Below are 15450 nucleotides of genomic sequence, written 5' to 3'. Positions count from 1 at the left end.
AAGTTCTCCAAAGGGTCTTCCAGAAAGTGAAACATGCAGCCTCAAGTTTAGAGGACCTGGGTTTGAATTCTTTCTCCACTCTCCTCCTGCATCCTAGCCCTTGCCAGTATCTCACAGCAATCTTGAACAAGTGTGTTTAATCTTCCTAAACCTCAATTTCCATATTTACAACGTGGAGAAAATGATGGTATCAACATCAAATTGTAGTTGTGATAGTTGAGCTAGTATGAAGTACTTAAGACAGTGCCTGGTATTTATAAGTGATTAATGAATATTTGCTTCACTGTTTTAATCATAATTCTGCTGTAGCTATACTAGAGAGTTCAAATAGAAATCTCTAATCCCCAGTGCAATCTGGTTGTAGGAACAGAAGTTTAAAAATACTTACTATTCCTAAACATGTATAATCAATCAAATGTTAGTTTGGTGATTCTTCCCATATCCTAAACTCTCTAGACCTACTGATGGAGACAAGAGCAAGGAGGGCAGGCTAGGAGGGGATAGTTAAAAGATATTATCCCCCATCTGCCCATTTCCAGCATGAGGTGATCACCTAATCTGCTTTCTTCACAGCCCATTTTACAGATCTATGCACCACTCTCCAATAGAGTTCTGAATTTAGGAGTAAGACTGAGCTGGATTAAAATTCAACTTCTGCTAGTCAGTATCTTTGGACCACTTAACTTCATCCAAACTTTAATTCTGTTGACCTCCAAATTGGAATAATATCTACCTTTCATAGAGGTTGTGAAGGTTACTGATAGTATAATAAGGTGCCTAGCAATAATGGGTATTATCATTTTGTTTTGGTGAATTATGAACAGAATATTGCATAGAGCATTGATATAATCCTATGACTGATGTTCTACTACCTAAGTAAGGTGAAGTATTGAAAATGAAAATATGTGGAACATGTGGTCTAATGATAAATTTCAAATCAATACTATAATAGAAAATGTAGTATAGTGAGCCATGGACACTGTCCATATCACAGAGTAAATAGTTTGGGGAATATCAGGCTTAAGATAAGTCAACACAGGTATGCCTTGCCTGATATTACAGAGAGGGGTTGGGGAGAAAAGGAAAGACTCAGGTTTTCCTAATGCTTCCATCTGCCGCTTGGATCAGCTTGCTGTTTTTTCATTTTCCACTGCTGTATGACAAATCCTCACTCATTTAGCAGCTTTAAAAAATGTCAGTTTATTATCTCACTGTTCTGCAAAACAGAAATCAAGATCGGCTCATCTGGGTTCTTTGCTCAAGGTCTCCTAAGGCTGAAATCAAGGTGTCAGCCAGGCTGGGCTCTTATCTAGAAGCTCTGGGGAAAAATCTGCTTCCAAGCCCATTCATGTTGTTGGCAGAATCTAGTATCTTGTGATCGTGGTACTGAAGTCCAAGTTGTTGGATGTTGGTCAAGGGTTACTCTCAGCTCCTGGAGGTCATTCTCGTTCTCCGTCTCATTAATGGAGAACCTGTCTTGTTTGAATTCCTCATGTTTTGAATCTCTCTGCCTTTCTCTTCTGTTAGCAGACAGAGAAAACTCTGTTTTTAAAAAACTCACATGATGAGGTTATGCCTACTTGGATAATCTCCTTTTCAGTTAACTCAGAGTCAAATGATATGTACCCTTAATTATAGCTACAAAATCCCTTTTGCCATGTACAATAACATAATCATGGGAGTAACGTCCCCTTGTATTCACAGGGGAGGGAATTATTCAAGGGTGAGGGTTTTTTTGTGGAGGAGTTACCGTAAAATATTGCCTATACCTGGTGATTCACAGACCTGTACCCCTGGGGATAAAAATATATGTTTATAAAAAATAAAAAATTAAAAAAAATAAAAAAAAATATATTGCCTATAGCACTCATTTAACTGACATCATCCGTCTCTGTGAACATGGGCTAGCTAAGGCACTTGATTTAAAGACATTTCCTATGGTTTGAGAATATGGGCTGGGAAAAGTAATATGTGAAGAGTTGTTTGAGTCTGTTCCTATGTTCCTTGGATTCATATATTTGGACACTTTTGGAGGAATGGTGGACACTTCCCTATAGATTGTTGAGACTGGCATTGAACAGACTTGGAAGCACCTTGACACCTAAATAGAGAGTTTGTATACTCAAGATGTTTTCTTTGGAACAGTCCTAGGAAATAAATGTAAAGACAAAGTAATGTGTTTTTCTTAGCTCCTTCCTATAGAAACAGAGGACTTGCTCATGATTGGCCTTTCAAATATATATCTAAGTTATCAGTGTTGATTTTGGAGTAAAAGCTCTGTTTAAAATCCAGATCTGCTAGTAACTACTTGGTTAATCTCAGATAAGTTCTTAATATCTCTAAGCCTTGTTTATCATGTTTTAGAATGGGTGCATAACACCTAGTTTGAAGGTTTCTTAGGGAGAAATACATAGGCAATACCTATAGTATGTTTGGCTCAGAGTACCTGGTTCTGTGGCTGACTGAGTCACGCACCTTATTTTTCAGCCATTCCCAACAGGAAGTAGAGTCTCTTTCCCACCCCTTGAATTTAGGCCTGCCCATGGCTTGCTTTATCTGATATAATTCTGAGGAAGTGAAATTGTGTAAGTGTTCAGGTCTTCAAAGTTTTGGAGAGACTAATTTTCTTTCCCTCTTTGGGATGCTGCTGCTATTGGGATGGTTTGAAATCTTTAGGAATTAAAAGACATTTTATGCATTTTATACTATTTACTACTTTTTCAGCTACCAAGCAGAGTGAGGTAACATCCAAAGTCACAAAACTGACAATGGGTAGAATCAAGATTCTCAGTCCTAGAGGCGCCTGGATGGCTCAAGTGGGTTAAGCCTCTGCTTTCGGCTCAGGTCATGATCTTAGGGTCCTGGGATCAAGCCCCCAATTGGGCTCTCTTTTCAGCAGGGAGCCTGCTCTCCCCCACCCCCACCTGCCTCTCTGCCTACTTGTGATCTCTGTCTGTCAAATAAATAAGTAAAATCTTAAACAAACAAATGAACAAACAGTCCTACCTGCCTCTGCTTAATTGTACTTTCCCTTGAGGGAACTTCTCCAATACCCAGGTTAACAGCAGGTCAATCTGAAATCCTATGCAGTTAATTCAATACTCCAAAGAATGAGTCTTCATATTTCTAAATATAAACCCTATTGGATGAGACCATGTCTTTACAGGTCTGAGAGCATGATTAAGGAGCAACCTCTCTTCATATCAACCCTATTCATAGTGCATATGCAGAGTACTCTTGCTGAAAGCTGATAAGTGGAAATTCTTTGTTCAAAATATTGACTGGAGGCCAATTGCATATATACTAAGCTCTGCTCAGATGACTTTTATGTCAGACTTCCACCTATGTAGGTCATGGCTACAATGTACAAGTTCTGGGAAGGCTGTCCAGAGAAGAGAGTATGACAGTCAGACTTCACTAGTGAAGAATAAGCTGTTTTCCAAGTTCATATTTCTTGGGCCAGTCCATCTTGATTACCCCCATGACTTAGAGGTTACAATGAATTCAAAGGGCCAGAGAACTCTTTCTGTGGGACACTGGAATGGAATGTGTCAGATGGGTTGGGAAAGAATTAAAAGAAAAGAAAAACACTAGTACTTTAGAAAATAAGTGTTAAACATTATCCTGAGGAAGTCTTAAAGGTAAACATGCTCTATAAAACATAAGGCCTTGAAGAATAAAAATGCCACGTAGTTGTGTAGATTAGGGCTTTGGGCTTCAATCTTCATCTGTAAAATGGGAATTAGATGCATATCTACATCTCACAATTGTGTTGTAAAACTTGAATGAAATCATTCAAGTCAAAGCAAGGAATACAGTTCACAGTAAGTTCTTAATAACACATGCTTCCAAGACAACTTCCATTTAAAAATCTGCGTGTTGAACAGGGAGAAAAAGGTCAACTGGAAGAGGGCCAAAGGGACTGAAAAGCAGGAAGGCAAAGTAGAAGTTGGTGACCACTTTCTTATCAAGGTGAGGGAGCTTGGTACCCATGTGAAATCGGGGTCTTGCTTTCCTAAAGAAAATCATGAGGAGTTTTTTCCACTTTTCGTTTGGCTTAGCCAGAATGGGCCTTGCTCACCTTTTTTTCTCCATCCTGCCGTCAACACTCACTTTCCTAAGTAAAGTTAACAAATGATCCCATTTCTCCCATTAGTAACAGCCATTAGCAGGAATGTTCGACACTCACCAGCATTAAGCAAACCCTAATTAGCCAACACTGCCTGCCACCTTCTCACAATGCACACCCTTCGTTCCCCATGCCTGCCGTGGCTCTCAGAAAGGAAACATTTGTAGCACTCCCCTCCTTAGGCCACTCTCCCTCACATCATTAATCAGCTTGCTACGCCTCATCCAAGGGGAAAAAAGAAATGATCCAGTTCCCTGCCACATGCCGGTCAGATGAACCAAGTGCTAAATAGGACTTCAGTATGTGCCCTCCTCAGGTTCGGGGCACACAAGTGGGGCACCTGGAACTGCCGTGTGGAGAGGAGGACGTGTTCCGGACTTCGCAGCAGCCGTCCGAGCGGTCTGGTTCTGTGCGATGTCCTGATGCTTCTGTTTTCCAGAGTCAAATTTTGAGTAAAAACAAAACAGGGAAATGCCTCCTGGCCGGAGGCTTTCAGTACTTTATCAGCTGAGAGAAGCTGTGGGGACTAAGGGGCTTTCTCTATTAGATTATTTGAGGAAAGAGAGGGGGAAAAGAAGGAAAAGGAAAGGAAAGGAGGGGAGAGGAAAGGAAAAGAGAGGAAGGGAAGGAAGAAGAAAGAAAGAAAGAAAGAAAGAAAGAAAGAAAGAAAGAAAGAAAGAAAGAAAGAAAGAAAGAAGGAAGGAAGGAAGAAGGACAAACAACAAAAGAGGAGACACCTGCGCATACGCATGTTCATCATACCGCCCCTGCATTTTCCTCAAGTTATTTCCTGTGTGGAGGTGATATAGTCCTTGGAGTAGTGTTGTTGGGTTGGGAGCTGACCACCAAGAAAGAATTCTTGAGATCTCTTTGGTGCAAAAAGGTGGTTTTATTAAAGCATGGATACAGCACCCCTGGGCAGAAAGAGCAGCTGCCCCGGGAACAACGGATTATATAGTTTGGGGTTGGGGGAAGTAAAAGTAAGGGAAGCTCCAAAAGGATTTTCACAGGCTAAAGAAGACTCCCAGGATACTGGAGACCTTGCTGTTCTCAAACCAAGGTTATTTTAGCCCCTAGCCTCTAGGTAGGTGTGAAAATTAAGACTGTTGGGAGCTTTCTGGAGGAATTTGTACTTTGCCGGCCTCAAGTATTTGTCAGTGGGCTACAGGTTATATGGACCTTTCATGTTATCTCCATTGCCTTCTGCCTTTGCTTCCCACGTCAGAGGTGGCGGTTCTTGGTGCTTCCCTTCCAGCCACCAGGAGCTCCCAGCAAGCACACTTACCTCTTTGAGACAGACAACACATTGCTGAGAAAAGAAGCAGCTTTGTCATCTGCAGGCTTGGCTTTGAACATTAGTGTTGCCACTGCCAAGGGGCCTCTGCTGGTTGCTTAACCTCACAGCCTGTTTCCTCATTTGTGAAACAGGAATGATAATAATACTGACCTCCTAGAGAGACAGGAAACAAGCAACAGTGAAGGCTGAAACCCAGTGCCTGGCACCGAGCAGGCAGTCAGTAACCACCTCTTCCCAGGGCCCCTGCCTCCTGATTCACCTGCATAAACAAATTTCAGGGTCTCTGGGAGGATTTTATCTGGACCCCATGAAGAGGGCCTTGCCCCGAACTTCAGGGCCTCATGAACAGGAGACTAGGAGGCTTGTCTCTTTGTTTTCCTTTGGCTTGTTTTAGACTTGGGGTCTGTGCAATTTCCTGGTGAGAAAATATGTGTGTTTGCTATTTAAGGAGCAAGCAGCTTGTTTCTAGTGGTGCTCCCCTTGATATTACTGCAAAATATAGGTCAGCGATGAATGTCCGTCTGTGCTGCGCAGATCAGAATAGAGTGCCACGTCCAGTCCAGGTTGCTTTTGGTATTTTTGGGAATGCATATGGACAAAATGGGTGTTCATGACCTTTATCATTTTTTTGGAGTTTGGCTTTGAGATTGATAGCCTCTCCTTTTTTTTCCAGTTAGTCCCCTCTCCGGGCCACTTCCCCCTCCCCATTAAAACAACAAAAAAAAGCTTGGTTCTACTCCTGTGTTCTTATTCTGGCGGATGGCACCACCATCCTTCTGGTAGGTCAGGTAAAAATACATCCTGAGCTTATCTTAGACACCTGTCCCTTCCTCCCTGTTACATTTGGCCAGGTCACCTCTTGGCATCTTTTAGCTTGACTCTCTTAATATCCAAAACCAACCATGCCTCCAATTGCATGTTCGCTGTCATTTCTGGTCCCTTCCACATCATCCTTCACAGACTCTACCCTATGCCTGCCAATTTATAATTATTTTTCTTTTATTTATAGAATAATGTCACTGAAGCAATATTGTGTCCTTCTCAGTACATCTCATTAGGAAGATCACAATGTCATTTTGTCCTAATGTTGGTGATTTTTGAATATTTGGTTGAATTTGTGTCTTTCAGATTTCTCCATAGTGAAATTGCTAATTGTTCCTTTGTGTGTAATGTATAATTGCGAGGGGATACATTAAGAGACCGTCCAAATATTTCATCATTCATCAACTTTCACCTCTAGTTTTAGCTTCACTGATGATTGTCTAGCTCCATTCCTTCTTTACTTACTAGATGGCATCCTCCTCTAATAAAATACATTCTCTTCCCATGAATTTACTCATTTTTGTATGCACAAGCTCAGATTTTTATTTTATTCAATAAAATGGATAATGAATGGCTATAATTTATTGTTATCATATTTTTAAGGTCATATTGTCCCAAATTTAGCTAGTTGGAATCCTTCCAAGTAGCTTCCTATATACCCTTGAAATGTCCCCATGATTCTTCAGCACTTTCTTATTTTGAGAAAAACAGAACTTTCTAGTCTTACCTTGTACTTTTTCTCTTCCATCCCTGGAATCAGCTATTTCTCTAGAGTTCTGTTTCCTTTTAGTGGAAAATAGTATATAGAAACTAATATGTAAGCATTAAGTGGCATGTTGTTTCTAGTATTCTAGGCCCTTCCAATGGATGGGCTATGTGATACACACACACACACACACACACACACACACACACAGGCACACGCACACACCTAAGTTTATTTGCACATCTATTTGTCTACCTACCTGTCTAAGATATTAAAAACCATGAGCTGATACAGATATCTCCAATCACAATCCAGCTCTACAGGTTCATTCTGACCTTCCCTTCATATTTGTGACTTCCTCCTTTTGCTCCACCCAGCATATTCATTCCTCAATTTCTGAGTATACATAAAATAGTTTTAGAATTGCTAACTCTTAACACTGGGCAAATATAGCTTTGTTAAATAAATTCAGAGCCTTCTTCCTTGTCTCCTGCCTGTACTGTTTCTTGCCCCAATTTCTTACCTCCACGTAGCTTTCAGACCATAATTTTAAGCGTTCAACATGCCACAACCATTATTTTACTACTCAGAGAAAATGAAAGATAAAATACAAAGGATCTAAAAAGAGCTTGGGTCATTTTTATTGAAAAAAAATTGAAAATAGTCAAAACTTACTGTGTTTATGTAAGTATTAGGTTAGAGTTCTGCTCATTTTGCCAGTCAGTTAGCAAGTGTATCATTGAAGAGACTTGTTTTATAGGATAGTTATTCATTAAAAATCTGAATAATATTCTAATGTGAAAAACTTTGCTACTCTTACGACTTTGAGTATACAAGGATATTATAACATTTGAAGTATTTGTATGCATGAACATTTTTATAGTGATCAGAAAACCACAAGCTTGTTATGTTTTAATGTACAAATAAATCTTATAATAATATTTTTATATGCATAGGTATCCATGAAATCAGTGTGCTGCTAAAATCCCATTACTTATATTTCTATGGGGGGGTCAATTCATTATAATAATTTTTTACTCTGCTTTAAAAAATTGCCTCAAGGGGCGCCGGGTGGCTCAGTGGGTTAAAGCCTCTGCCTTCGGCTCATGTCATTATCCCAGGGTCCCCGCTTCTGGTTCTCTGCTCAGCAGGGAGCCTGCTTCCTCCTCTCTCTGCCTGCCTCTCTGCCTACTTGTGATCTCTGCTGTCAGAAAAATAAAATAAAATCTTCAAAAAAAATAGCCTCAAGGCAGGAGGAGTATTTAACCCAGCACTATATTCCTCTTTTACTAATGGAAGCAAGAGAATTTTGAAACTACCAAGCTTGTGGCAATCTAACCAGATGCTCCTTGGTGCTCCTATAACATTATGTTCATCCCTGTGTTATCAAACACATTGCATGACACTTTAGTTATCATTTATATGTTGTCTCTGCTACAACACTTTGATTATATTTTATATTCTGATGCATGATACCACCCTGCTTCATCATGGTCCTCAATCAATGTTTCCAAAGGAATGAAGGATAGATGACTAACTTCTGAAATGGGTGGCTTTCCTTTGTTTTAGGGTTTGATTAACCCATTCACTGCTAGGCCTGATCTCACAATGTGAACTCATTTTACTTCCATTCTACAACAGAGCACTCTGTGAAAATCAACTTTGTAACAAGCATTGACCAGCTACTGGAGATCCAAAGAAGGAGAATAGCCTGGGGTTAATATACTTCCCTCTCTCTCTCCATGTCTCTCTCTGTGTCTCTCAGTCTCTGTCTCTCTCTTCAAGGAATGGCCTCTTTCCCAAGTGCAGAGGTCAGAACATGCCTGCACATGAGTATGGCCCCATCCTGTTTTTGCTAATTATTGTGCATGTCTTCCAAAGCTCACTGTCATGTCATGCAGTGCCCACTGATAAATAGTAGGCAGAGAATGGACAAGAATTATTATGAAGAGGGAGAAACTGTCCAGATGTTAGTAGCTCATAATGTTTTAATTTAGAGCAGCACTTTTTCCCCAATGCCATCACCAAAAGTTTGTCTTTGGTTTATTTGTGTTATCACAACAGTGACGATGGAGTTAAATGAAGCCTTTGAAAAGAGGATTTTTGCTTGTTTCATTTATATTCTACTGTTCTTTCATTAAACATTTCTAAATATCCATGGGGCCCAATTCTTACAAAAATAAATCAGATAAGCCTAAGGTTCTTGCCAAGTCAAATATCTACAGTTTCTCGCAATTATGTAATTTCCAACTCTGTGGCAGTAACTATTGCTGATAAGTCAATCGTCATAGAGAGAAATGTTCCAGACCAATCTTTATTAGTGTGTCCTTCACTGATATATGCAAAGTCTTTTTTTTAAAAGCAGAGTTATAATTTTTTTGGGTCCCTAGTGAATAGCTTCTCATCATAACAATTTATATCTGGATAATGTCATAGTAAAATGTAAAAATGGTAAATTAAAACCCATGAAATTAGGTTCTGCTGTTATTAATAAAAACTGCTCTGTTTTTCACCATTTTGTTATGATGGCACTGTCTTATAACGCAGCTTTGTGGTAATGTATTTCTGGCATCTCAAGTTGATTTGGCCCAGACAAAAGCAATATTTAGAAGGTTACTTTGTGGACCTTCTCTCGGAGAAGGAACTTGAGAATCATGTGCTAATTTAAACACCTCTTTAATGTTGAGGTTAAACACATTATTGATCAGGAAAGACTTTTAAAGAGAAGAGGGCTGTGTTATTCTGTTCGAGTGGCATAAAATAAACAAATTAAAAATACCAGCATGCTATTTTTTTCCCAGAGTAGCAAATCTTCTTGGTGCAGATATACATTATTTAAAACACTTAGATTAAAATAAAAGCATTATTTCCAAGTCACCATTTCTGCCCTTGCTTTGAGGTGAATTCGTAGAGCCTGACTCTCCTCTGTAGCTAGAGCTCAAATGTTGTGAACTTGCAGTTATTGGGGTCATTACAGTTTATAGAATATTTTTGCTTACAAGATCTCATTCATTTCCTACAATGGGCCTAAGAGGTATTCAGGGTTTCATTTCTGTGTTGTATGTGAGAAAACTGACACGCACACTAGGCAAAGTTCCTTCTAATCCTTCTGGCAAGTAGAAGCCAGGGACTCAACCAGGCTTTCTCTCTTTGGACCACTTCCCACCCCAACACTGTACTGAAGGAGGGAGGTAGTCTTTTCACAATGCACATCAATCGAGTTTTATTTTCCTGATAATAGATATACAGTAGATTATCCCCCTTTCATTTCTTTGAAGAGAAAGCAACCTGATAGAGTCATCTTACTTTAGATGTTGTCCATTCAGATTACAGAATAATAACCAAAATGAATTAAAGATTCTTTGACACCTCACGCTCGCATGGATTCAGGGAGGAAGAAGCAAACTGGTGGTTGCCTGTATCAACGGACACCTGGTTGTTTAGGTTCTCTAAGAGGAGGACTGATTGGCAAATCGTTATTAGAAGTGTTCTGTTGAGAACACTGTAATGTCTTATTTTAATGTCTTCAATGTCAATGTCCTTTCAATGTTTTAAGGATTTTCAAAGCCAGCTGGTTATTGTCCTTTATGGAATAATGCCTTTTTTTTTTTTTTTTTTTTTTTTTTTTTGCCAGTATCAGTGAGAGAAGATTGGAAAGATGAGAATAGAACTTATTCTTAATGACAAGGAATGATTTCCATCAGCATTCTGCTTCTTTGGGTATGTTTTAGGGCTGGCTGAATGGAAGCTGCCAGCCATAGGACATTAGAAGCCAATCACTCTAGATAGGTAAGAAAATTTAAACTGAGAAGCCAGATTGGGTGAAGAGAACTGGAAACAGGGTTTTTGTAGTGTTTTAAGGCAAATGACATGTAGCCAGGTAACTAAAGTGTATAGTGTTTCAGAGGAAAGAGTTAAAAGAATATACGCTATGCACACATGATGATAACATTGGCTTTGCAGTGAAATATGAAATTCACTCACATATGCACAAATAGTTTTAAAAGCAAATGATATTTAAGTAATAAGAATTAAAATACCAAAAGCATGATTTTTATTTCTTGGTTTGCATCCAATCAGCATTGGGCTAATAGTATAGATTTCAAACTGTTGGGCATTGGTGCTTATCCTCACTTTGTGTGTGCTGAACCATTGTAGGTGAACAGGACAGTTGCAGTTGCAGAATGAATAACTGTATAATTTCAGGGTGATAAATGTATACTTTATTAGCTTGAGTCTTAGGGCCATTTTTGTGACTGAACAACAGGAGTTAACCATGCTGCTATTTATTTGTCTACTTGTCACTGTCTCCACTAAGCTATAAAACCTCCTTGCTGGGATGGGGCAGGTGTCAGAGAATTGAGGAGAGGGCAGATTACCCAGGGAGGAACCTGTAGCTGCCCTTCTGAATTCCTTCTGGCATGGTGGGTCATCTGGTTAAAGCTCAGACAGTGAGATGTGTCCTCTTTGGAGACCCTCTGCTGGGTTCCTTCCTACTCCTGCTGATGGGGTTATCAGTTCAGTGTTGCTGCTGATCTTCCTCTAAAACAACTTTCCTGGAAGTAATGCACCAAACAATGGGCAGAAATCTTTTGGGTTCTGGGGTCAGCACTTAATAAAGGATCCAGAGAGCTACCTGGCTACCAAAGTCTTCTTGGAGATTGAGTTCTTATCTGTATGTGAGATAGAGAGGGTGTGAATAACTGCATTTTTTGCTCCATATCTGTATTTATTGTTCATACAATTGAATAAGAGCCACAGGATAATAATACATGGGTTGTCCGAGTGCCCTTCCTGTCCTTGTTCAACCTCCATTTTACTCTGATCACAGTATTTGATAACCATCTCTAGAGTAAGAAGAAAGCCAGACAAATTCTTCCTTGTTTCTTCCAGTGGTGACAGATATTGCCTGGCCATCCCTGGCTTCTCTGATGTCTGTGCTTTGCAGAGGAACCACTGCTGGTACAGGCCACCCTCCTGCAGCTGCTGCATGGAGCAGTGCAGTGGGGTGGCTCTCAGATAGGGGAAGGATTGCTGGCTCCTACATATTCCATTTAGTGTTTAGTTGGGAAATGAGCAGGTTGGATTCCCTCCTGTCCTGTTTTATCTGGGCCTGCAGCTGGGATGGGGATGGGGAGAAGTTTGCAAAGGCAGTTATACAATACACAGCAAGTTTTACAAGCATGGAATCCGTTCAGGTGTCCTTCCCAGGAGTGTTTCCCTCTGAATTAGAAAGCTCTAGTTTTCATTTGATGAGTGCTTTCTGGTTAATTCAATTGTTTTGGCCCCTGCTGGAACTAGAGTAATGGATATTTAGGAGAGAGAACGTGGCTTTCTGAAATGACTTCATGGACAACATTGCCAGATTGAGCAAATATAAATTCAGGGTGGCCAATTAAATTGTTATTCTAGATAAATAATGAATAATTTCTTGGTGTAAGTATGTTCCAAATATTCCGTGGGCTCTCAAATACTGCAAAGGACATACTTATAATGAAAAAGTTATTTATTTGAAATTCAAATTTGATTAAGCAGACTTTACTTTATCTGGCAACCCTTATCATGTATAATTAAATGTTGAGGGAAAAATAAAACAAGATGAAATCAGAGAGGGAGACAAACCATAAGAGACTCTCAATCATAAGAAACAAACTGAGAGTTCCTAGAGGGGAGGGGGTGTGGGGATAGGGTTAAATGGGTGATGGACATTAAGGAGGGCATGTGAGCACGGGGTTTTATTTAAGACTGATGAATCACTGAACTCTACCCCTGAAACTAATACTACACTGTATGTTAATTAATTGAATTTAAGTGAAAGAAATAAATGAATAAATAAATGTTGAAGGGCGCGTGGGTGGTTCAGTCAGTTAAGGGTCTGACTCTTAATTTCAGCTCAGGTCATTATCTTGGGGTTGTGGGATTGAACCCTGCATCGGGCTGCACTTAGCCCAAAATCTGTTGGAGGTTCTCTCTCTCCCTCTCCCTCTGCCCCTTCTATTTTGCTTCCTCTAAATAAATTAAAATAAAATGAAATTAAATAAAATAATCTTTTAAAAATGTTAATATTGCTTTTGCTCGCAAACAGTAATTTATTTGATCATTGATTAGTTTTGCTAGAATCAATAGGTATATTAGATATTTATCCTCACCTTTTTAGGTAGATTACAACAGTAGGATAAAATATATGTTTTCTACTTTATATTGCAGAAATATAGGGATATTCATACAGATATGGATGGTTGTTGTCTTTATGGCAATGTGCTGTTTTGTTGTTTTTTTGTTTGTTGTTTTGTTTATTTTTTTTTTACTTTTTTGATATTTGTTGTCTAGTAATGTGCTACACAGGTTTAGGTTTCTTCTTATATAATTCATGATTGAAGAGAGATACTTAAATATGAAATTCCTTTTTATTGTATGAAATTTGTATACATAGTTAACATTGTGGATTGGATACATGGGGCAAATTGAAGAAATAATCTTGGTCTGATTATATCATTAGTATTTGCTCTTTGTAGAACATTTGAAAAATATGTAATAATATAAGGAAAATATACCTATGTAGTGTTTCTTATCCATTTTATTTTTTTTGTGGAAACACTTTTGAAAAACGTTGAGATTATGTTGCAGAACAATTTTGTTGCCTTTTTAAAAAATTCACCATTACAACCTAAAAGCCTTTCATTTTATTAAAAACATGTACAAACTTTTAATAGACACATGCTATTCTTTTCTCTTATTGTTTTGACTTTTGTCCTGCTCTAATGTTAAAATGAGGATACCAGTGTATATAACTCTTTGTATCACTGATTATATTCTTTTGATATATTTTTGAAAGTTCAGTTACTTGGTCTAAATATTAATACAGTTTTTTTAGACATGAGATATTTGTTGCCTGTACCATAGGATAGAAGCCTCCACTCCGTCTGCTCATTGTTCTGGCCAGAGGGACCCACCCGGGCTTTTTTTGCCCTCCTGTCTCCACTCTCTTCTTCTCATAGGGATAGACATGATTTATCTACCGTATGAGTTTGGAAGAAGGCAATTTGGTTCATCTCCTCCTAGATTCAATTTCTTTCAGATGTAGCCACCCACAAGGACAGTATCTCTGGGTCTTCTCTTTGCATTGTGGTCAGAATACCAGGGCAGCTTGGTCGGCTGGGCATGCCTATTGGTGCTTATGAGTAAATCGAAGTTTGGAGGAAATATGAGATAGTTCACCATGACTTTTCATCTCATTCATCTCTCCTATCTAGTTATTTTGAGTAATACATCTGATGTTTGGTCTTCATCTCTCTGACAGCCATGTCTGACTCCCAGCTAGTCCCCAAACTGAAATTGAAGGGTGAGATGTAATTATTATAAGTTAAAGTTAAAACTCCAAATGTAATCTCATTGTCCAGGAATAATGGAGCCACATTGAGAGGGACTGGCTTTTAGAATACAAAATACCATGAGGAGAATGAGATTGCCTCCCGGTAGCCTTCATGTAAGTCAATACAGCTTCCTTTGCGTGGGTCTTATGGTTTGGGGCCTCAAGCCTGGCAGTTGTCATGGTGTGTATTGTGCAGCTGAGATTATTCCCTGGTACAGGCCAGGGCAGCTCTGGTAAACATGAGTTATATGGTCCCCTGTGTGTCACTTGGTCTGATTTTACAAAGGTTTGTTTTGGGTGAGTTGGGAATTCAGTTGCTGGGAAAAGGAGTCTCTTAGTTCTTGTTAAAAAATAATTTTAGAGCCAATGTATAGGCTTTTTAAACTATTTTCCAGTGAAAGCTTTTTTTTTTCTTCCTTTTTGTCTTTACAGTGGAAAATTGTAGCCTGAATATCAGGCCCAGACTGAATACTTCAAAGGTAGATAAGTTCCATGAAGACTAGACAGCACCAGTGCATAGGTTCTGTCCACTCTGCCTTATTACTGTTGTCGACTTCCAGAAATAAAACACATTTTGCCTGAGTATTTCACTTCCCAACTCTCTCCTCCCTCTCCTTAGTAGATGGCATACCTAACACCCAACTCTGGAACTCCATCTACCCTGGATTTGTAGACATTTCAGTGTCCAAGCTATGAGAAAGGATTTCACCTTTTCATCTTCTTCTACCGGGCAGATCTAAATTTGAGGTGGAGGCTGAAGCTTGAGAGAAAGAATACAAAATTGTGAATACAAAATTAAGTATCAAAGTAAATATTTATTAAGAACATTAAATGCAATCACAACACATTACTGGAGACCTGAATATTCAGATTTTTTTTCTTGAAATTTATTGGCCAGTTTCTTGGAAATGCTTATCTAGAAATACTTCTTGATAGTGGTCATGCATTTTTTTCTCCTGCTATAATAGTCAATAGCTCCCAGGACTCATAGTGGCAGACCTTGACACTCAAACTTTCATCAATCTATCTCTGATAGAGATAGATAGAAATAGATAGATAGATATCTCTATCTTCTTTAGGACCTGTTCTCCCAGGCTCTATTAGTTAGCTGAGAGAGCATTTAC

This window comes from Mustela lutreola, chromosome 9 (genome assembly GCF_030435805.1).
Source record: "Mustela lutreola isolate mMusLut2 chromosome 9, mMusLut2.pri, whole genome shotgun sequence".
NCBI classification, from domain to species: domain Eukaryota; kingdom Metazoa; phylum Chordata; class Mammalia; order Carnivora; family Mustelidae; genus Mustela; species Mustela lutreola.
Note: the sequence above shows the minus strand (reverse complement) of the source record.